The following is a 23,538-nucleotide window of genomic DNA, read 5'->3' as shown; positions in this document are numbered from 1 at the left end:
CAACACAGGATAGAAAAACGAGAAAGTTGATGAGGCTGCATAGGGTACTACACCCTAAAGCAAACGTAAACATACTTTATATGAAAAGAAATAATGGTGGTAGAGGACTAATTAGTATAGACCTTTGTATAAGGAGTAAAAGGAGAACGAGTATTTGCCGAGTATTTGGTAAATAGTGATAAAAATATGGATGTAAATGCAGATGAAATGATGGGTAAGGAAGAGTTTAAACAAAGAGCTGAGGAGAAGAGAAAAGAAGACCTTCTTGAAATAAGAATGCTTGGACAGTTTGAATGGAATGCACAAGACGTTAAGGATCGTGGGCATGGCTTGAGTGACGTGATTTGAAGCGTACCGCAGAAAGCCTGATCATTGTTGCACAAGACCAGGCTCTCGCTACTAGTTAAGTAAAGTATAACATCTATAATACTTCTGACACCCAGAAATGCAAACTCCACGGAAAGAGTGTGGAACATGTGACCCCCTTGGTAAGTGGATATGAGAGCCTTGCACAAAAAGAATACAAGCGCCGCCACGATAAAGTGTGTGTGTATCTTCATTGGTTCTTATGCCGTAAATACCAATATGAAGTAACTGAGAACTGGTATATGCATGTACCAAGTAAAGTTATGCAGAGGATGGAAAAGTAACGATACTCTGGGACTATGATTTTCAAGCGGAACGTGTAATGCAGTACCGTCGGCCGGATATTTTCATATTGAATAAGAGAGACAAATACTATCAGATCATTGATGTAGCCATACCAAATGATATGAACGTTGTGAGTAAAGAGGTTGAAAAAAATCACCAATTACTCTGAATTGAAAGTGGAAATGGCAAGGCTGTATGGAATGAGAGAGAGAGTAATGTAAAAGTGATACCAGTGGTGATCGGAGCGTTGGGCTCAATCCCACCGAAACTTCAAGATTTCATAAGGCAACTGGAAATCCCATGCAAGATTGATGTCTTGCAAAAAGCAGCCTTATTGGGCACAGCGCACATCTTAAGGAAAGTATTATCTGTCTGAGGTCCTTGCTGTGACTTGACAGATGACTAATGACTCCGGTGCATTTTTACTTACACTGTGTTACGAAGGGATGATAATAATAATAATAATAATAATAATAATAATAATAATAATATAATAATAATAATAATATAATAATAATGATGATGATGATGATGATGATGATGATGATAATAATAATAATAATAATAATAATAATAATAATAATAATAATAATAATAATAATAATAATAATAATGATAACAAGCCATGAACAAGGGAGCACCAATAATCATAAAATATATAAAACATTTCATGAATAAATGGCAGACAATGCTATAGCTCCAGATAAAAGAGGGACTCAAAGCAGAGACTGAAGGATTGTTAATTGCAGCATAAGACCAAAGCCTTCTTACCAGAAATGACCAAAAACATGTAATGAAAATAAATACAAGTAACTACAGAATAAGTGAAGGTGGACAAGAAACAACAAATCATAATGTTTCTGGCTGCTCATCCTGGCTAAGAAGGAATATATTCACAGACACTACAGAGTTGGGATCTATATACACTGGAAGCTGTGCTAATACTATGGAATAACAACAGAAAAAAGATGGTATAAGAGATATGCCAATACACACAGATAGAGAAATTAATGTCAATACGCCAGATATAGTCGTCAGAGATCACGAAGAAAAAATGCTTTCTAATCGACGTATCAATACCAATAGATGCCAATGTTTCTCTAAAAGAAACGAAGAAACTTTCAAAATAGAAAGACCTGGAAATGGAGGTAACTAGAATGTGGAATCTAAAAACAAACAATTCATATCATAACAGGCGCATTAGGTTTGATAAAAAAAATTCAGACAAATGCATAACAAAAACACCAAGACTAACAAGTATATATAACATACAGAACATAGCACTACTTGGCACCGCACACATCCTACGTAAAACACTTTGAATACAGTAAAAATAAGAGCATCATAACAAACCACAGTACATACTCAAGGCACAGAGAGCTGCGCTCGGTGGGGTAGTGAAAGCACGTAATAATAATAATAATAATAATAATAATAATAATAATAATAATAATAATAATAATAATAATAATAATAATAATAATAATAATAATAATAATAATAATAATAATCCTTTCTATTATAAGCACACTGTCTAAAATTTGGTGGCTAGTCGATCACTTGGAGCCTGCTGCTCAACTGGTACTTATCTCATCGACCCCTTTAAAAGTCCAGCATAAAATTCTTATCGAGATTTTTCAAAAACTAGCGTCGAATTTTTGGACACATAAATTAAGTGTTCAGAAGGCTGGACAGTGACCGAGTTATTTTGCAAATCTACGTTATCCCGCATTTATCTTCGCCGCCTCTCCGATCATCCACATTATGCAATTAAGTCAAATTCAAGGACCCAGCTTTTGAGCATAAAATGGAGTTGTCCTACCATAGGAGGTTATTGAAAACATGCAATTGCTTTTGCAAGCCATTATATGAAGCGCAGTTACAGTGAATCACGATTAAAAGAAACCACAAAAGACATAGCTAAAACTAGAAGCAAAAGTCGAAATTTCTCGGCTATATATAGTAGTCAAAGTAAAATTTATGACCGTATTTATGTAGTGATTAACTGGCAGCGAATTTTCACAGGAAATTCAAAATCGTTGCATGAAGATTACCAGTATATTTCAGAAAGGTAACCTCATTTTAAACATTTCCTCATCTACCTATTGTAGCTCTTAGACGCAATAAAAATATAAGAGAAATATTAACTAACATCTCTAATCGAAATAGAAACTCCAGTGGAGTTTCTGAACGCTGTACCCCGGAAAACATCTGCCAGAAAGTTAAGCCTCTTTCATTATGCAGCAGCATGAGTCACGTCAACTTCATCACAAATTGTAAAAAAATGCTATGAATTATGCAAAAGGTGGGATCTGTAAGGATTTTAATTTGGTTACGCTGCGAAATGCAACAAACACAACTTGATATATGTTAGTTGCAGAACAGAAAAGTTAATTAAAATTTCAATAAGGGATAGGTATGACGTCAAGCATAATAGCGGTATTCGACGGAACTTGCCGAGCATTTTGCATCAAACGGCTGTAAATTTGAGAAACGCCTGGAACAACACACTCTGAGAAAATATTCTGAGTGTATCACTTTCAGCCCTCAAAACATATGAGAATAAATATATTTGTATATTACAAACTTCACACCCCCGGAGTAAAGAGCAAAATGACAGTAAAATCCCATCATACTACAGAAATTTTTTTTAGTAATTGTTCTCTTTTCTGTTGCCTTTTCTTCCTCTTTCCTTTTCCCTTGTCACCAGCAGCGAAAAAATTGATGACGCCGTTTTCTCTAAAAGGAACGCAAAATATGTCAGGTCAAATTTTCAATTTCTGTATTTCGCCCTGTTTTCTATTTATTGTTTTGAACTCATACAAGACAGACATACTGTCGAAATATTGCTAATCTCTATTTAATACAAAGCGTATCACGCTCTTATATAATAATGATAATAATAATAATAATAATAATAATAATAATAATAATAATAATTAGAATAACAAGAATTGGCTTTTATGTCCTAAATACCAATACGAAATGATAGAGAATTTAAACGAGCATGTGCCTTGTTAAGTAATGCAGCAGGATGGGAAAGCAGCGATATTTCTGGGATTACGATTTTCAGACTGAGAATTTGAGCATTACCATCTGGACATTGTCATATTGAATAAGAAAGACAAATACTGTCAAATCATTGACGCAGTCATACCAAATCACATGAATATTCCGAATCAAGGGGTTAAAAAAAATCATCAGATACTCCGAATTGAAAGTGGAGATGGCAAGGCTGTTTGGAATGCGAGAGAGTAAAGTAAAAGTGGTACCAGTTGTGATCGGGGCTTTAGAGTCAATACCATTGAACATCTCAAGACTCCTTAAATCGGTTGAGAATACCATACAAAATTGGTGTCATACAAAAATTAGTCTTGCTAGGTACTGCGCACATTCTAAAGAAAGTATTATCTGTCGAGGCCGATCTCAATCTCGTATGATATCGATACCTTTTCTAGTCTGGTGGTGAGCTCCTGTAGTTCTGCTTCACTGCTTCCTAAAAGGTCAATATCATCAGTAAAGCGCAAGTTGGAAATGGACTGTCCTCCAATGGAAACAGAGGGTTGGGGATCTTCAAGTGTCTCCTGCTTGATGCTCTCCAGGAAGGTGTTGAAAAGCACTGGAGAGAGAAATCATCCTTTTCAAACACCCACTGTTGGCCTTACTTCGGTTGAGAAGAAACATGATAAATTTTGTCCTATTATATTGTATTTTGTCCTATATATATTATATTTTGTCCTATATATTATATTTTGTCCTATAACAATAGGACAAAATTTCTCTTGTTTACTCTCAACCGAAGTAACGCCCTATAACCTCATGATAAATTTTGTCCTTTGGTTTTAAAATATTTTCCAATGTTGTTCAGGAGAACTGTACAGCAGTAGTTTTCATATAATACTTGGATTACTTCGATGAGGTTGTTGCAGGTGTTGTAATTCTTAATCAACTGCCTCAACCCATTATACCAAACACGGTCTGAGGAGATCAGCTCAGAGAAGAGAAATATCCTGGTTAATAGTAACAATCTAAACACAGCAACCAACATCATGCCAAACAGGGAGTGACTTGATGAAGTGGATACCTTCAAGTACCATGGATCTACTTTGATCAGAGATGGCAGATCTCAAAAGGAGATAACAAGACTCAGTTTAGCCTCTGCTGCCATGACGAAGCTGAGCAACATATGGAAAAGCAATTCCATTAGTATCCCAACAAAGCTTAGTGTACAAAACCCTGTGGACTTCGATCCTTTTGTATGAGTGTGAGAGCTGGATTCTTATAGCTGACATTGAGCGTAGAATCCAGGCATTTGAGCACAAGTGCTTCAGAAGACTCTTAACACACTCCGTACACAGGCAGTAAAACGAACAGCTTTGTTTGGCAGGAAGTCAAAAACACGCTGGCTGATAGGAACTACTCCTTGAGCAAGTAAAAAGAGGGAAGCTCGTCTAGCACGGTCATGTATCCTGCCAAAATCCTAGCCCCAAATATTCTTCAGGTCACAGCTGAGGGAAGGCAAAAGAGAAACAGACTGAGAAAGTCCCGGTTTGACAACATCAAGGACTGACAGGTAACAATACAGCAAACCTACTACGCATGGCAGAGAACAGAGACCAGTGGCGACGGCCGACTATGAAAGCATCTAGAGTGGCATCCCAACGACTGTCAGCACCAATTAAGGGAACTTGATGATGATGATGATGATGATGATGATGATGATTATCCCTCTGAGGTTCTTGCTGTGACTTGACAGAAAACTAAGTACTCCGGTGCATTTCCATTGCCACTGCATGAAAAAGTGATGATGACAACGATGATGATGATGATAATAATTTCAAATTTTGGCACAAGGCCAGCAATTATGAGTGCGGGGGTAAGTCGATTACATCGACCCCAGTACTTCATTAGTACTAATTTTATCGACCCTGAAAACATGAAAGGCAAAGTCGACCTCGGAGGAATTTGAACTCAGAACGAAAAGACGGGTGAAGTGCCGCTAAGCATTTTGCCCGGATTTACATAGAAACGTGTAAACAACAGAACAATAACCATTCGCAAAACATCTTAACAAAACCCTCCAATGGCCGTGGTAAGCGCCATCTAGACACAAGCAAGAAACTCCACAGATCCCGAGCCAGCCTACTCATCGGTGTACCATGTTAAGTGATTCCCTCTTCTCCGTACTCTTTAGCCTACGGGCGCCACCGTAGAATAGATCCATTCACTCGGGTCATCCTCACCCTATATTCACTCACCCTTCAGCAAAGGCTCTGGAGAGGGTGACAACACTTCCTGCTCAACTCTCACTTGCCTTTCCAAATGGAATTTAAAAAGTCGTTGACAGTTGGCCGAAGAGGAAAGTGTTCAATCTCTTCATTCTTTCACTATAGCCACCACTCAAGGAAAGCTGCCTGCCCTTCTCGACCAAAGGAAGGCGGCGTGGGTGGTCTTCGCGATGGAATCCACCAATGGTAGGATCCGTTCTACACGTGATAACAGCTGTTCCACATTAACTCCACTGATCACGATGATAGTGGAGAAGATATGATGGTGATGATGAGGATGGTGGTAGTGGTGGTGGTAGTGGTGGTGATGATAATATTGATGATGATGATGATATGTTTATTGGCCAACCGACTAAAGAGCGTGAGTAAGGGGTTTAATCGATTTTATTGATCTCCAATACTTGTTTGGTACTTGTTTCATCGATTCTGTACAGATGAAAGAGAAAGTCTTAAGAAATAATAAGTTCTGCTTAAAGGTGCAATAATATTTTTCCGAGTAATTTCATTACTGATAAGGAGAAACTCAACACTACATTAAGTCTGTAAAATAAAGGATAAAAAAATGTAGGGAAAATTAGCTGGGCTTGGTTCAACGTCACACATCTTCAGGAATCTTTTATATGTTCAAGCAGCAGAAACACCAGTTGCAAGAGTAGTAGCACTAGTAGTAGCAGTTGATATCGTAGTGGAATTAGTTGATATTTTCTTCGTTATCCCCTGGTCTATCTTTATTGAGAAGATTTATGACCAAAGACGTTCAAACCAAGATCAGTCTGCTTTTTTTTTTGTTTTTAGAGTTATATGTGCAGGTATGGGTTTGTAGTAGTCTCGGATTCAGTCTAAATGCGCTGTGTTTTGGGCAAATGTATTGTACTATAACCCCGGGGTCGATCAATGTCCTGTGACTGAATTAGGTAGACAGAAACTGTGTGGATGCCCGTCTTGAATATATATATTTTATCGACGCTGAAAACATGAAAGGCAAAGTCGACCTCGGAGGAATTTGAACTCAGAACGAAAAGACGGGTGAAGTGCCGCTAAGCATTTTGCCCGGATTTACATAGAAATCGTGATCAGTGGAGTTAATGTGGAACAGCTGTTATCACGTGTAGAACGGATCCTATATATATATATATATACTTACATATATATATATGTGGTGGTCTTACAAGAAGCTGTATATACTGTGGTAGTCTCAGAGAACGAAAGAGATTTGCTGTTCAGGGGAGATAATCGTTTCTAAGCATATATATATATATGTATATATATATATATATATATATATATATATTATATATATATATATATATATATATATATATTATATATATATATATATATATATATATATATATATATATATATACTTACATATATATATATATATATAGGTATAAGTTAGAGGTGTTTAAAACCTCTAAGGGTTGGTTAAATCCAAAGGCGCTCCTGGTGATTAGCTGCGTATGTACTGTCCTTGGTAAAGTTATACGGTAGCAGGTAATTCAACAAGTAAACCGTAGTTCGAATTATATGCAAGAAGTAAATGGAGGAAAAATAACAGGAAGACGTTAGTCGTTTGTGCTAGTATGCCATTAATTTAATTAATTAATAAAGAACAGTGTTAGTCATAGTACATTTACGATCGTTTCTGTTTACCAGTTGTGGTGGTAGACATCATCAGAATGCATAGTCATATGTAGAGGTGAGAAGAGCGAAATACATAGGGACACATTGGTAACGCCGGTGAAAAGTCTAGCCAGAATAAACACGTAGAAAATATGCACTTACTTAGACTTCGGACTACAGATCAAAATAACCTACATCCTACATCCACTTCGCAGCAGAATTATCAACTATAATGTAAGACTCCCCATTCTTTGTCTTTACTCTCGTTACTAATGTGTCCCTGTGTCTTTCGCTCTTCGCACCTCTACATATGACTACGAATTCTGATGATGTCTACCACCACAACGGGTAAGCAGAAACGATCGTAAATGTACTATTACTAACACTGTTCTTTATTAATTAATTAAATTAATGGCTTACTAGCGCAAACGACTAAATTCCTCCTGTTATTTTCCCTCCATTTACTTCTTGCATATATATATAGGCGTAGGAGTGGCTGTGTAGTAAGTAGCTTTCTTACGAAGCGCATGGTTCCGGGTTCAGTCCCACTGCGTGACACCTTGGACAAGTGTCTTCTACTATAGCCTCGGGCCGATAAAGCCTTGTGAGTGGATTTGGTAGACGGAAACTGAAAGAAGCCCGTCGTATTTGTGTATATATATGTGTGTATGTGTATGTGTATATGTTTGTGTGTCTGTGTTTGTCCCCCCAACATCGCTTGACAACCGATGCTGGTGTGTTTACGTCCCCCTAACTTAGCGGTTCGGCAAAAGAGACCGATAGAATAAGTACTAGGCTTACAAAGAATAAATCCTGGGGTCGATTTGCTCGACTAAAAAGGCGGTGCTCCAGCATGGCCACAGTCAAATGACTGAAACAAGTAAAAGAGTAAAGAGTATATATATTTGTGTGTGTTTGTATCCGAGTGTGTGCGTCTGTGCCTCTCTTTGTCGCCCCCGCTACCGCCTGATAACCGGTATTACTGTGTTTACGTCCTCGTAACTTAGCGGTTTAGCAAACAAGTCCGATAGAGAAAATGCTAAACTTTAAAAAAAGTTCTGAGTTCAATTTCTGGACTAAGAACTTTCAAGGCAGTGCGCCAGCATGACTGCAGTCAAAAGAAACAAGTAAAAGATATAACGATATATATATATATATATATATATATATATATATACGTATGTATAGGGATCTGTTTTTGTTACCCCACACCGCTTGACAACTAGTGTTGGTTTGTTTACATCTCCGTAACTTAGCTTTTCTGCACAAGATATCGGTTAAATACGCGGAGTTCTGTTTTTGATTCGACGGTCATTCGGAATGCTCACAGCAGCCATATTCCTACCGCTCTATGTCACGCTGGTGAGACCCATATTGGAGTACGGGATTCAAGCCTCTTCTCCTTATCTCCTCAAAACATACATCATCTCGCAAGAGTCCAGAAGCTGGCTACCCGCATGGTTCTTGGTCTCAAGCATTTGTCTTATGAAGAAAGGTTGAAGACGCTCGACTTTTATTCTCTAGAAAAACGACGACGCCGTGGTGATCTCATTCTTGCTCACAACATCATAAGCGGAAAGTGTAACCTCTCGAAAGAGCTGTTCTTCACTCCTGCTCCAGAGCGTCGGCTGCGGGGTCACTCCGAAAAGCTCTATCTGCGACGATTTCATCTCAATCGAAGGAGAGGTGCTTTCTCCGTCCGGGTTACGGATCCGTGGAATAAGCTGCCGGACGAGATAGTGAAGATGCCGGCGACCGCTCGGTTCAAAGTTTCTCTTGACCAGAAAAGGCCTGAACTCTTTGCATGAACACCCTCCCTGTACACAACTCCATGTCCCCCTACATGGCCTTGCTTTTTGCTTTTTGAGCCAAAAAATTAATTTTAACTTTAACTTTAAATAAGTACCAGAATTCAAAATAATAAATACCGAGGTCGATTTCAAGGCGGTGCCCTAGTATGGCCGCTGTCGAACGGTAGAAACAATGAAAGATATAGGAGCACCTTTCAAGCAATATCTCATTCCCCTTTTAAAGAAGGTAATATGATTTGAGGGTTATTCGATTACGATTTTTAGCATGCTAAGCGACCACGCAGATGCTCCCTCGATAGCTCATATAACCAAAGATAATGTTCGTTCTTGTTTGTAACTGGAGCTAAAAACTCTGCGTCTCAATATCAGTTGGTAAAAGAATTAAAGAAATTTGAGAGAGAGAGAGAAAAGAGAGAGAGGCGGAAGGAGTTGGGGAGAAGAGAGAGAGGAAGACGATTGAGGGAAGAGACAGAGGAAGGGGAGAGAAAGAAAGAGAAGGAGAGAGGGACTGAAGTAATTTAAAACATCTAAAATATCAGGGTCACAGGAGTTTGACATTTCGTTTTTGACGCAACATTCCCTGGAGGGAAACATATATTTGTTTGTTTAATAATAGAAGCTAATCGATAAAATGTACCGGACAATTTATGTTTAACCCAAACACACACACACAGACGCACACACACACACATACAGATACACACACGCACACTCACACACACACACATACACACTTCACATATTCCACCTTTCTGTTTTTCTTCTCTCCCTCTACACCTCTACACACATACACTCTAACTCACACATGCTATATATATATATATATATATATATATAATATACACACACATATATACACACTCAGGTAACTACACATGACATTGATTAATTTATTTAATACACATTTATATATTTTTGTCTCTCACACATATGCACACAGACATATATACATACACATACACATACATAAACACATATATAAAATATACATACAAACATATTTATTCGTACATACACAATCACACACATATATTGTATATGTGAGTATATATATATATGTGTGTATAAATGTACGCACGCATATCTACATTCATACAAACACATATATAGACACATGTCATTGTCATCTAGTGACATTTTTTACACACTCTTTGCAACCATATTCTTTCACTGCGGTAGATTGGATGTGGTTATGTGGTTGTCTTGGAGGAGCGGAATACTCAGAGTGGTCCTCCACATCGTTTACACAGTAAAGTACACCTGATTCTGTAAAAGAGAGAGAGAGTGGGAAGAGAGAGGGGGGCATAAAGAGAGACAGAAGACAGAGTTAGTGGTTTAGGTGGGAATTGAAGTACATCACTTGTACTTTATATTATCGACTTTAGAAGGTTAAAAATGAACTTGGAAGGGTAAAAGATAACCCCCGACAAGGTTTGAACTCAGAACAACGAAGTAGAGCAATCGCAAGGCATTTGCACGATGCTCTAACGATTCAGCCACTCGATCGCAATACATACGTATGTACACACACACACAAATGCTAGCGCACGTGATCCCCCTCAGACACATATAAACGCCACAGGATCCAGTAAAACGGCTTTGTTGTTTATATACCTGTCTTCGTCTTCTGTTTTTCTGTAGATTTCAACTACATATACACATACACGTCAGCATACATATATAAATACATAGGAACATATGTACGCACGTACACACACACACAAACAAAAAAAAACACACGCACACACAATCAAAAGGAAACGAAGTGTGTGTTTGTGTAGAAGAATCAGACAAACCAAACAAATAATAAAGTCTGACGACCAAAATAAGTAATAGAAAAAATGGCGAGGAAATATGAAACGAAACAACAGAATCAGCACAATGAAAATAAATACGTCAATAAAAGAAACAACAACAATAACAAAGATGGCAACCAAACGATGGCGACAGTAATCAAGGTGCCATCAGCAACCATAACACTTTAGTACTAATCAGTTATATCATGTAACATATAGAAAAATAGAAAATATCAGAATTAAACTGCTTAGTCCACGAGAAGCGAACTTGACTCTGAAGGCCTCAGTATCATACATCGCCTAAAGATGGTGAACTGGCAATATCGTTAGCTCGCCGGGCAAAAGGCTTAGCGACATTTTTTGTCCTTCCTTACGTTCTGCGTGCAAATTCCGCCGAGGTTGACTTTGCTTTTCATCCTTTTTGGGTTGATAATATAAGTACCAGTTGCGTACTGGGGTTCTTCCCCCAAAATTTCGGGCCTTGTGCTCAGAGTAGAAAAGAATATCGTAAGCTCGCCGGACAAAAGGTTTAGCAAAATCTTTTGTCCTTCCTTACGTTCTGCGTGCAAATTCCATCGAGGTTGACTTTGCTTTTCATCATTTGGGGGTTGATAAAACAAGTGCCAGTTGAGCACTGGGTTCGATTTAATCGACTTACCCGCTTCTCCAAAATTGCTGGCCCCGTGCCTAAATTTAAAACCAATATAATACTTCGATTTGTTAGAATTACTGCTACACCCCGCAGAAATATCGCCATGTGCTACACACTGCTGAAAAAGAGCAATGTAATGACAAACAGAGTGGAGAAGCGTGGCCTATTGGTTGCAGAGTCGCACTTTTGATTGTAAGACTGAGGTTTCGATTCTTGGGCGATACGTTATGTCCTTGAGCAAAACATTTCATTCCATGTTGTTCAGTCTATTCAGCGTCCCGTCCAGTGAGCGTGGTGATGGTGATGGTGGTAGCGGGGAATATAAACGCCACAGGATCCAGTAAAACGGCTTTATAAGCCTGTGACTCAGAAAGTTGATTGACAAACTAAAAACTGTAATGAACTATCGGCGTAATCATACCTCAGTTGTGGGGTATTAAACAGGTGTTTCTCATAGTGCTGAAAGTAGAGAAGTGGCTTAAGAAATAGAATGAATGCGCTTTAAGAAGTAAAATGAATGTTGACAAATTGCTATGTTTGATAAACTCAGCATGGTTTTCAACTTGTAATCTTGCTTAACACCACAAAGAAGAAATAATTATATGGATCGGAACTTATTTTGTTAACTCAGATACGAATGTGGGGTGTGGTCAGAAAAATAAACCAATAATATTTTGGTGGAGGTCTCATATTAGTTTAAGAACCGCTAGATTAAAATTAAACAAAAGGAACATTCCTGTGCATGGTCTTACCGTCTTAATACAGCGCGGAAGGGTCACGACTGGATTTGGTTTTTCGACATAAAGCCAAACAACAACAGCTGCTGCTGCTGCTACTACTACTGCTGCTACTGATGCTGCCACTGCCCCAGCACCTGCAGGTGTTGGTATCACTAGATCTTCTGACCGAACCAAGGAAACAATCAATTGTTCAAGTAACAATCAAAAGGAAACGAAATCCCAGCACCATTTGATTTTTGTAACAAATAATAAAAAAAGTGAGAACTCCCGGAATTGCAATTAATTGAGAAACTAATTAGTTGTAAAAAATTAATTAATTGTAAAAAATTAATTCGATATAATTCATTTCAATTTATTTCTTCCTTTTATTTCCACAAGAATAGTCTTCTTAAAGCATTTGAAACCGGTAGCATATTTTAAAACATGTAGATACATTCCTTTATCCATCTTTTCTGGTTTTTAATATAATTTATTCGTGTAATGCCTCTTACAATGTCAGACGTGGGGGTGGCTGTGTAGTAACAAAATTGCTTCCCAACTACACTGTTCTAGGTTCAGTCCCACTGTGTAAAACCTTGGGCAAGTGTTTTCTGCTATGGCCTCAGGAGACCGAACCCTTGTGAGTGGATATGGTAGAGTGAAACTGAAAGAATTTCGTCGTACATACACACGTGTACACACACACACACACACACACACACACACACACACACACACACACACACACACACACACACACACACACACACACACACACACACACGTGTATGTGTGTGTGATAGCCGTAATCCTTAAAGAGGCTACTTGTAGTTTCATGCTTCTGAATATTGTACGTAGATCGAAACGTAAAACGCTTTCTAAAGTTTTTAGCTTCAAATAAAATTTGATACTTCACTTCAATTTTAACATCGAGATCACTCTTTTCTCTTTGTTGCTTGTACGAACGAGCATACAGTTGTGTATGTGAGTGTGTGTGTGGTGGGCGTGTGTGTGTATGTGTTTGTGAGTATGTTTTCTCTCTGTTTATTTCATCGTGTTCCTTTCTGCTGAAGAGCGTAGGCTCGAAACGTAAAAGACCTTCTCATCTTCTCGAGCGTCAAACTAATACACCTGCTTGTTGTTTATACACCTGTCTTCGTCTTCTGTTTTTCTGTAGATTTCAACTACATATACACATACACGTCAGCATACATATATAAATACATATCTACACAAATATGTACCTACCTATTTGCAAACAAACGCACAGATACACACACACACACCTACTCACACACATATGTAATTGTGTGTGTGTAATGTACAAATATTCTATTGTAAGATATGCGCGTGTTTATAGGCGGCATGAAGAAGTTAACTGACATGAAAGAATTAATTATAGCGGTAATATCTCTTAGAAAAGCATAACATTATATATGCACGCACTCTCAAACAAACACTAAGAAATATAAACTGAAATATATATAATATATATATATATATATATATATTATATATATATATATATATATATATATATATATGTATCTATGTGTTTGTGCGTCTGTGTGTGTATATACATTTATAAATGTATATGTGTGTGTATATGAGAGAGAGAGAAGATAGTATGTCAGATTATATATCTTGCCGACACAAAGAAAATTATACAAGCCACAGCAAATATGTTTACCAAAGTATACAAATCATGCATAAAGTGATATAATTTACATGAATACAATATAGGTGAAGCATCTCCAGACATCCCATATATATATAAATCTCTCTCTCTCTCTCTCTCTCTCTCTCTCTATATATATATATATATATATATGTATGTATGTATGTATGTATGTATGTATGTATGTATGTATGTATGTATGTATGTAGGTATGTATAAATGTATACGTACACATACGCATGCATATACGCACACATAGTGAATCACAAACGTACACACACAAAGACACGTATATATAGAAAGAGCATAAATGAGAAAAACATGCTAAATTGTATTTGAATTACAATTTGAAATTGTTACTTGTTAAATAGTTATCACATTATCGCAGACTTATCGCATGAAAATTCAATAAATGTTGACGTTAGCGCATTTCTTCTTAACAGACATCTGCTGTACGCACACAACTACGCAAACGTTAGACATACGCACAGATACACACGCACATAAATATACACGTCTGCACTTTTATATAGGTTTATATATATACGCGTGTGTATATGTCTGAGTATATATATCTGCTTCTCCATATAAATATTATATATATATATATATATATACATATATATATATATATTATATATATATATATTATATATATATATATATATATATATTATATATATATATATATATATTATATATATATATAATAATATAATAATAATATAATAATAATAATATAATAATAATAATAATAATAATAATAATAATAACAATAATATATATATATATATATATATATATATATATGTATGTATGTATATATATATATATATATGTATACGTACGTGTATGTGTATATAAATGAATATATACATATATAATTCCCCCCAAATACTAGGTAGTGAACCAGTGTTTTCTTGGATGAAACCATCACTTCATGAGGTTAACACACCCTCTAATTGAATTTATTTATATATATATGTAATATATTTTACTTTGAATCTCGTACTGTTACTCTGAGTTTCACAATTTCTGTATCGAGGAGATGGTAAATGGTTGAGACGTAATAGAAGAAATTACCCGAGTATGAAATGATAACGCCAGCTGATCACTGGTTATTAGTTAAGATAAGCCACGTGAAACTCACCGAAATGGCGTAAGGCTTAGATTTGCAACTGTATAATAATTATCGTAAAATAAGAGGGAATTTTCTTCTTAAGAGTCACGGCTGAACCGCACTTAATATAAATTCACATTCTGGTTTAAGTATTGAGTAGTGAGTAACTCACTCCAGTTTGCTTCATAAAAGCTCGCTGGGTTTCAAGGGGAGAAAAAAGAAATGTTTCTTCTATATTCATGATATCACCGACTGGGTGAGGATCTTAACATTGTTGATTGTATATATATGGCAACAGTTATTCATTTGCTTTCAGAACAAAATTACAATTAATTGTAAAATTGTGTTCTTTCTCCCTTAAAACATTACTTTGAAGGTGAGGTAAATTTTTTCTTACTTTTTGCATCAAAAGGAATGGGTGTGATGTGTGTGTGTGTGTGTGTGTGTGTGTGTGTGTGTGTGTGTGTGTGTGTGTGTGCGTGCGTGTGTGTGTCTTTAGAAATGTTTGCAGTTAATCAGATTTAGGACTTTACCGTTTAATAATTCTACGTCTGCACTGTATACTATTTCTTTCGATTGACTTTTTCTTTTTCTCTCGTGAGCAGCTAGTGATGTTTATAGAACTACATTCAGGTAAGCTTGCTCGTATGGTATTTATGAATATTTAGTTTTGCTTCGAGATTGTAGTCCTATATTTTCTTCACATCTGTAGCTAAACGTAATAGATGTTTTATTGAAGATTTAGCGATAATTGGATACAGTGTGAAAATGTATTCTCTTCAATCATATGAGTAACACTTACTACATTTGCAAATGCTTTTAAATTATGAGTAGGATTAAAGCAGATTACTTGTTATTTCTATTTATTCATTGTTTGATATTTCATCATGCTGTTTAAATAATTTTTGCGTGGGATTTTAATATATTATGGAACACCTTTATTGAAGTATTTCGCTTTCTAACGATCGGTTCGATATGTATCTACTAATATTGTAAGTAATGAATAAAGCGGCGAGTTAGCAGAATTGCTAGCATGCTGAGCAAAATGCTTAGCGGAATTTTCGCATGTTTTTACGTTCTGAGTTCAAATTCCGCAGACGTGGACTTTACCTTTCTTTCTTTAAGGCAGCAAGCTGGCAGAATCCTTAGCACACCGGACAAATTGCTTTGTAGCACTTCGTCCGTCTTTAAATTGTAGCCAAATATTCCGTGGTATTGGAAATCGTATAGGTTACCTCGATAGAGCAGTCAGAAGATTTCCTATTCTCTGTTCCTGCTTTACATAGAAGGAATATGTTTACATTTTAAATATTTCTGTCACAGCAAGGTTATTTAGTTTTCTTTCCGACCCTCTGCTTCATGCAGTGCTGTACATAAGACAACATACACCTATGTATTTGTAGGTATGCATATATACATATAAACACATACACACACACACGCATATACATATATGGTTATATATATGAATATACGCCTATATTTTTTAGATAAGGTTGATAGAGAGGTAAGCAATATAGATATCTTCTATGGAAGCAAAGGACGCCATGATAGATCGTTAGCTCCTACACGCATTTTTTTCTCTCCTTGTTTTTTTCTGTGTATCTTTCTGTCGAAGAGCGTAGGCTCCAAACATAAAAAAACTTTTTCTATTTCTATTCCTGAGCACTATACTAATACATTTGTTTGTTTGTACTCCACCTGCCTTCGTCTTTTGTTTATTTTCGTAAACTTTCCCGTTATATATATAGTTACACTGGATCTTATTTACACACACGTATATATATATATATATATATATATATATATATATTCGTAATTTGCTATGTGTGTGTGTGTGTGTGCGTTCGTGCATAGATTAACACATTTAATAAACATATTACAATGAAAATCATGCTTTTTTATGAAGCTATTGGTATTTTTATTATTTTTTTTGTTTGCATATTAGTGGCACCACAAGTATCGCCATCAATATCATTATAATCACCCTCACCTTCACCCACCACTGCCAATACCGCCACCACCATTACTACCACTATGATCACCATCAACAACAAAAACAAGAGCAATAAAAACAACAATGTTTTTCCTGTCACAATCATGAACGCCCTATATGTTTATTAGATGAAAATGAAAATAGCTATAAAACATGAATGGGCATGATAAATATACACGTATGTATGAATGTATGTGTGTATGTATGTATGTATGTATGTATGTATGTTTGTATGTATGTATGTATGTATGTATGTATGTTCGTACGTACGCACGTATGTATGTGTATGTGTGTATATATATACATACATATATATATATATATTATATATATATATATATGTAAATATACATATACGTATATATATGTATATATATATATATATATATATATATATATATATATATATATAGAGAGAGAGAGAGAGAGAGAGATAGATAGATAGATAGATAGATAGATAGATAGATAGATAGATAGATAGATAGATAGATAGATAGATAGATAGATAGATAGACATATATTTCAGTATATATAGCTTTCATATTTGCATACTTATGTATATGCATAAATGTATGAAGGGCTGAAATATATCACGCTGTTTTGAGCATAAAATATATGCTATTGCTTTATCAATGATGAGTCGTCAAAAGCCCATTTATGCAAATGAAGTCACTCTACACAGTGATCGCTTCATTATAGCTGCTTTACATGGCTGATGAATATTCTATGTTACAAATCGTGGAATTAAGTTGAGTTGGCCATCTTCGAATTACGTTCAAAAGACTCCCCTCTATTTTTCTGAACAAATATAGAAGGGATATGTTTACATTTTAGTTATTTCGCTCACAGCAAGGCTTTCTAATATTTAATTTCCCTTGTGCATTATATATCACGTGATCGTGATCAACCAGGCTATCGGATGTTGTTATACATTACTGGTTATAATGCGCTTTGTATTGTTTTACTCTTCTAATTACACTACCCTGCTGGCTAGGCGATCTGGCCAACATTCTCCTTGAATGGAAGGCCATTCCGTGGCCAGATTACCAATATACAGCTGAGTAGATTGGAGCATCAAGAACACAACGCGCAGCGGGTCTGGGATTCGAAACGACTATCTCCAGATTGCGTGTGCAACCCGTCAACCCACTAGGTTTTGCGCGTTGTATTCTTGCGCATTTTGTCCTTGTGCGTTGTGTCCTTTTGCGTTGTGTTCTTGCTCAAAACACTTCATTTCACGATGCTCCAGTGCACTCAACAGTAAATGGTAAGCCCTGCGACGGAGTGGCCTTCTGTTCAGGAGGAATGTTGGCCAGATCACCTAGCCAGCGGGATAGTATCTATCGCAAACTAAAATTAGACTTTGTGTTTTTATCCAAAATGGACACAAACACAATTCCTCCATGTGATCGGCTTGAAAAATTGTTAAGATATTAAGATATTTTTCTATTTTTCTTAACATGAAACCAACGATAACCTTAATTCACAAATAAAGAAATTTCATCCACCAATGCTGTGTCGAGCACTCATTTTCATGTTCGACATTTACGTACACATACACACAAATACGTACACGCGCCCGCACGCACACACTCACGCACACGCACACATCGTTGGCAGACGAGAATAGTCAGCTACAGGCAGCGAAACTGCCAAATCACGAGATTTCGCCCTGCTTTGGCTCATCAGTGGCAGATGTCCGGTATCGACATTACAGCTGAATCTCAATGTTAATACTGCTTCAGTTGCTATTAATTACTTTTTTTAGTAAACCCGTTGACCATTGGTGACATCAGCACCTAAAATAAACACTGACATTTTATATAACGTTCACATTGGGATTCAGCTGTTATGTCTGCCACTGAGGAGCCCAAAACACGGTGAAACCATTAATCTAGCAGTTTCGGCACCCGTAGTAGATGTTCGTCTGCCAATAATATGAGTGCTTTTATGCAACATGCGTCCATACGAGAGATTCTCTCGAGCCAAATAACACTGTATTCGGTGTTCTAAGACAATAACCTCGTTACGTTGGATGTACATAAAGCTTGCCATATGTATGTATGTATGTATGTATGTATGTATGTATGCGAGCTGGTAGAAACGTTAGCACGCCGGGCGAAATTCGTTGCCGTATTTCGTCTGTCGTTACGTTCCGAGTTCAAATTCCGCCGAGGTCGACTTTACCTTTCATCCTTTCGGGTTCGATAAATTAAGTACCAGTTACGCACTGGGGTCGATGTAGTCGACTTAATCCCTTTGTCTGTCCTTGTTTGTCCCCTCTGTGTTTAGCCCCTTGTGGGTAGTAAAGAAATATATATATGTATGTGTATATGTATGCATGTATGTATGTATGTATATATCTATATATCTGCTGGAATGCTGAACAAGGTCCACATATTATCTGCTTTTGGTGATGAAATGTTTGTGCGGTAAAATGTGTCACTTTCTCTATTAAATCGACACAGCCTTTTTAGGTGCACGTTGTACCACACGTTACATGTCGAAGAGATTGCAGAGCAACATGAAATAGAATGCTTTTCTCGCAAAGACGACAGAACGCATAATTCCCAGGCCCTCGCTTCACTATACAACATTGATACATACATACATGCATACGTACATGAAACATACATACCACCACCCACACATCCTTCACATAATATATATATATATATATAATATATACTAATATATATAAATAATAAATATTAGGGAATATATCCAAAATTACAAAAAATCAGATTTAGGATTAAATCCAATTTTATAGTAAAATATATATATTATTGAGACAAAACCAGATTTTGCAAAACAAACAAGGAAAGATATCAATACATAAAATTATAAATAGTCAATTTATTAAATTTTATGTATTGATTAGTCTTTCTTGTTTGTTTTGAATAGTGGTTTTGATAATATTATATATATATATATTCTAGATACTACATACATAGATTGGTGATTTTTGTCCTTCGTCTTCCCTTCCTTGGATCTTTCCTTTTCTATGTTTCTGACGAAGAGCTCCGCTCGAAACGTTAAACCGTCCTTCTTTCCTTCTTTCTTGAGCGTCCAATAATACTATACTTGTTCCACGTCCTTGCGTTGTTGTGTTTTCTCTTTGTGTTTTCATATTTGGATTAACTTTATATATATATATATATATATATATATATATATTAACAGCTAGCGCAGTATAAATTCCATAGAGGAAAATTTTTATCGACACTAAATGTGACTGAGGATGCGTAAGCATATATATTATTAGAAATAAAAGCTAAAGATTCTTCATGCTGTAAGAAGAGAGCAGTATATATATAATGAAAGCAGATATAACCTCCCCTTACCGTCCCTAGAATCAGTAGACTAGACTAGTTTCGCCTATTTCATAGGCATCATGAGTAGTGATTACTCAAACAGTCGATGGTTTAGCAAAATCGTCTGCAAGTATGTATATTTTTGCCATAAAAATTTATGGCTGATTTAGCGAAATGCTAATGCGTATATTAAAAATTAATATAAACTGCCAAGCCTAATATAATACCGTAACGGAAAAATGTTATCGTCATTAAATGTGACTGAGTTTGCTTAAGCTAGAAATAAGAGTTAAAGACTCTTAAAGCTGTAAGAAGAATGCAAAATATATACACTGACATAAAAGATAACCGTCCCTTGACCGTCACTAGAATCACTAGACTAGACTAGTTTTGCCTGTTTCGTAGGTATTATCAGTATTATTATATTAAATCACATTAGCATTTCACTAAATCAGTCATACGTTGTTATGGTAAAATCATATATACACAGGAAGATGATTTAGCCAAACCATCGACCATTTAAGTAGTCACTACCAATGATGCCTATAAAATGGGTGAAACTAGTCTAGTGATTCGAAAGACGGGTCTATGGGGGTTATCTCCTCTGTCAATGTATATATAATGCTTCTTACAGCATTAATAGTCTTTAACTATTACTTCTTGCAATACAAATGCTTAGGCACCCTCAGTCATATTTAGTGATAGTAATACATACATACACTTATATATATATATATATATCTATATATATATATATCTATATATATATATATATATATATATATATATCGTGTTGATATCTGGCGTGATGTTCTACAAATTATATCTTACAAAGAGGATCACACTGACGATCTACATATAAATTGTGTAAGTAAAATGACGTAATTTATTGATAGTGAAACAATTGTTTGTGATTAATTTATATTTTTGTTATTTTTCATTTGTCGTGCTCGCTTACGTTTCTGGTGTGCTAAATTTTCTGGAGAACAATTCTTAGTGATTGAGACCATAGCGGATCTTCTTCTAGCATAAGGGTTTTCACATAGTGGTAAAAAGATTTCCCTTATATTTATGTATGAAATACTATTTACTGAATCTCAGTTTTTATTATATGCTAGACCACTGGTGTTAAAATTGAAGTTATCAAATTAATATTCAATTTTTCACCCTCATTTTGATTTTAATTATGATATATATATATATATATATATATATATATATATATATATATATTATATATATATATACATTATATATATATACATATAATATATACATATATATATATATATATATATGTATAATATATATATTCTTTTACTTTTTTACTCTTTTACTTGTTTCAGTAATTTGAGTGTGGCCATGCTGGATCACCGCCTTTAGTCGATCAAATCGATCCCCGGACTTATTCTTTGTAAGACTAGTACTTATTCTATCGGTCTCTTTTGCCGAACCGCTAAGTTACGGGGGCGTAAGCACACCAGTATCGTTGTCAAGCGATGTTGGGGGGACAAACACAGACACACAAACATATGCACAAACCCACACATACACACACACACACACACACACACACATATATATATATACATATATACGGCGGGTTTCTTTCAGTTCCGTGTACAAAATCCACTCACAAGGCTTTGGTCAACCCGAGGCTCTATATATTATATATCTATAATATATATATATATATATATATATATATATATATTTGCATTATATATTTAAGTATTTATGTACATAGATTACACATTTAATTACATGGAAAAATGCGAGCATGAAAAATCCTATTCTGAAGATTACAAACCGGGAAAAGTACAGGACAAGTTATTACACATGTAAAAGTATAGGACAAGTTAGTAAAGTAAAGAATAAGAAACTTTTTACTTAAAATATTGCAGCAAAGAAAGCCAATTCTTCTAATTTATCACTCTTTACAGTTCTCATCTTTTAAATTTATAGTACAAAACTGTTCAGCAAATTTGTAAGTTTATCTAATTAGTCAATTTTTTTTATTTAAGGTAGTAAATTAGCCAAATTCTACTTAAATAAGTATAGTGTTATTTGTAAAGTATAATAAAACATTTTTTTAACATTCAAATTTTAATTTTAGCTCCAATATTTTAACTAAAAAGTTTCTTATTCTTTACTAGAAATAATAGATTGTTCTATACTTTTACAGGTGTAATAACTTGTCCTGTTCTTTACCAGGTTTATAATCTTGAGAATATGACTCGCATTTATCCATGTGATCCATGATTTTTCCAGGCATTGCTGTTATAAGATAACTAATAATGTATCAATTAATAATTTAAGATTTTACCTTATAAAATACTGAAAGATAATATTTCAATATTTTTCGTGTTTAATTTAAATATGTTGTGACTGAAATATTTGATATTACCAATCCACACCAAATTAATGGAAAGGATTTTTACCATGTTGCTGGTTGTACCATGGCTCACCAAAAGTTACAGACAACAAGACCACAAAACCACTAGTTACCAGGCTCATCTTAAATAACCTAATTTTGCAATATTAAGAGGTCACAGGAATTCATTCAACGAAAGAAAATCCCAATGATTCAGGGGTTAGGGGGACCCCCCAAGCCTAATTTTTTCAGAACCAAAATAAGAGATTTGCAGCATTTTAGGAGGCCAGAGAACTTGATTCCACGCAAAAAAATAGATTTTTTCTTAGTGAAAATCGTGCGGGTTTCCGTATAGAAATTGACCATAATGTTGTTATTGAGCTTCAAATAAACCCTGATACTGCAAACGTATCATCAAAGACATTCCAAATTTCAGCAAACCGTCTCTTTAGGGATAATCTAGGACATTACATACAATGGGCGTGTGATTTAGGTAGGGGGATACTTTGGCTG

This window comes from Octopus sinensis, linkage group LG4, assembly GCF_006345805.1.
Source record: "Octopus sinensis linkage group LG4, ASM634580v1, whole genome shotgun sequence".
Classification (NCBI taxonomy): domain Eukaryota; kingdom Metazoa; phylum Mollusca; class Cephalopoda; order Octopoda; family Octopodidae; genus Octopus; species Octopus sinensis.
The sequence above is the reverse complement of the archived record's forward strand: the minus strand, read 5'-3'. Positions refer to the sequence as shown.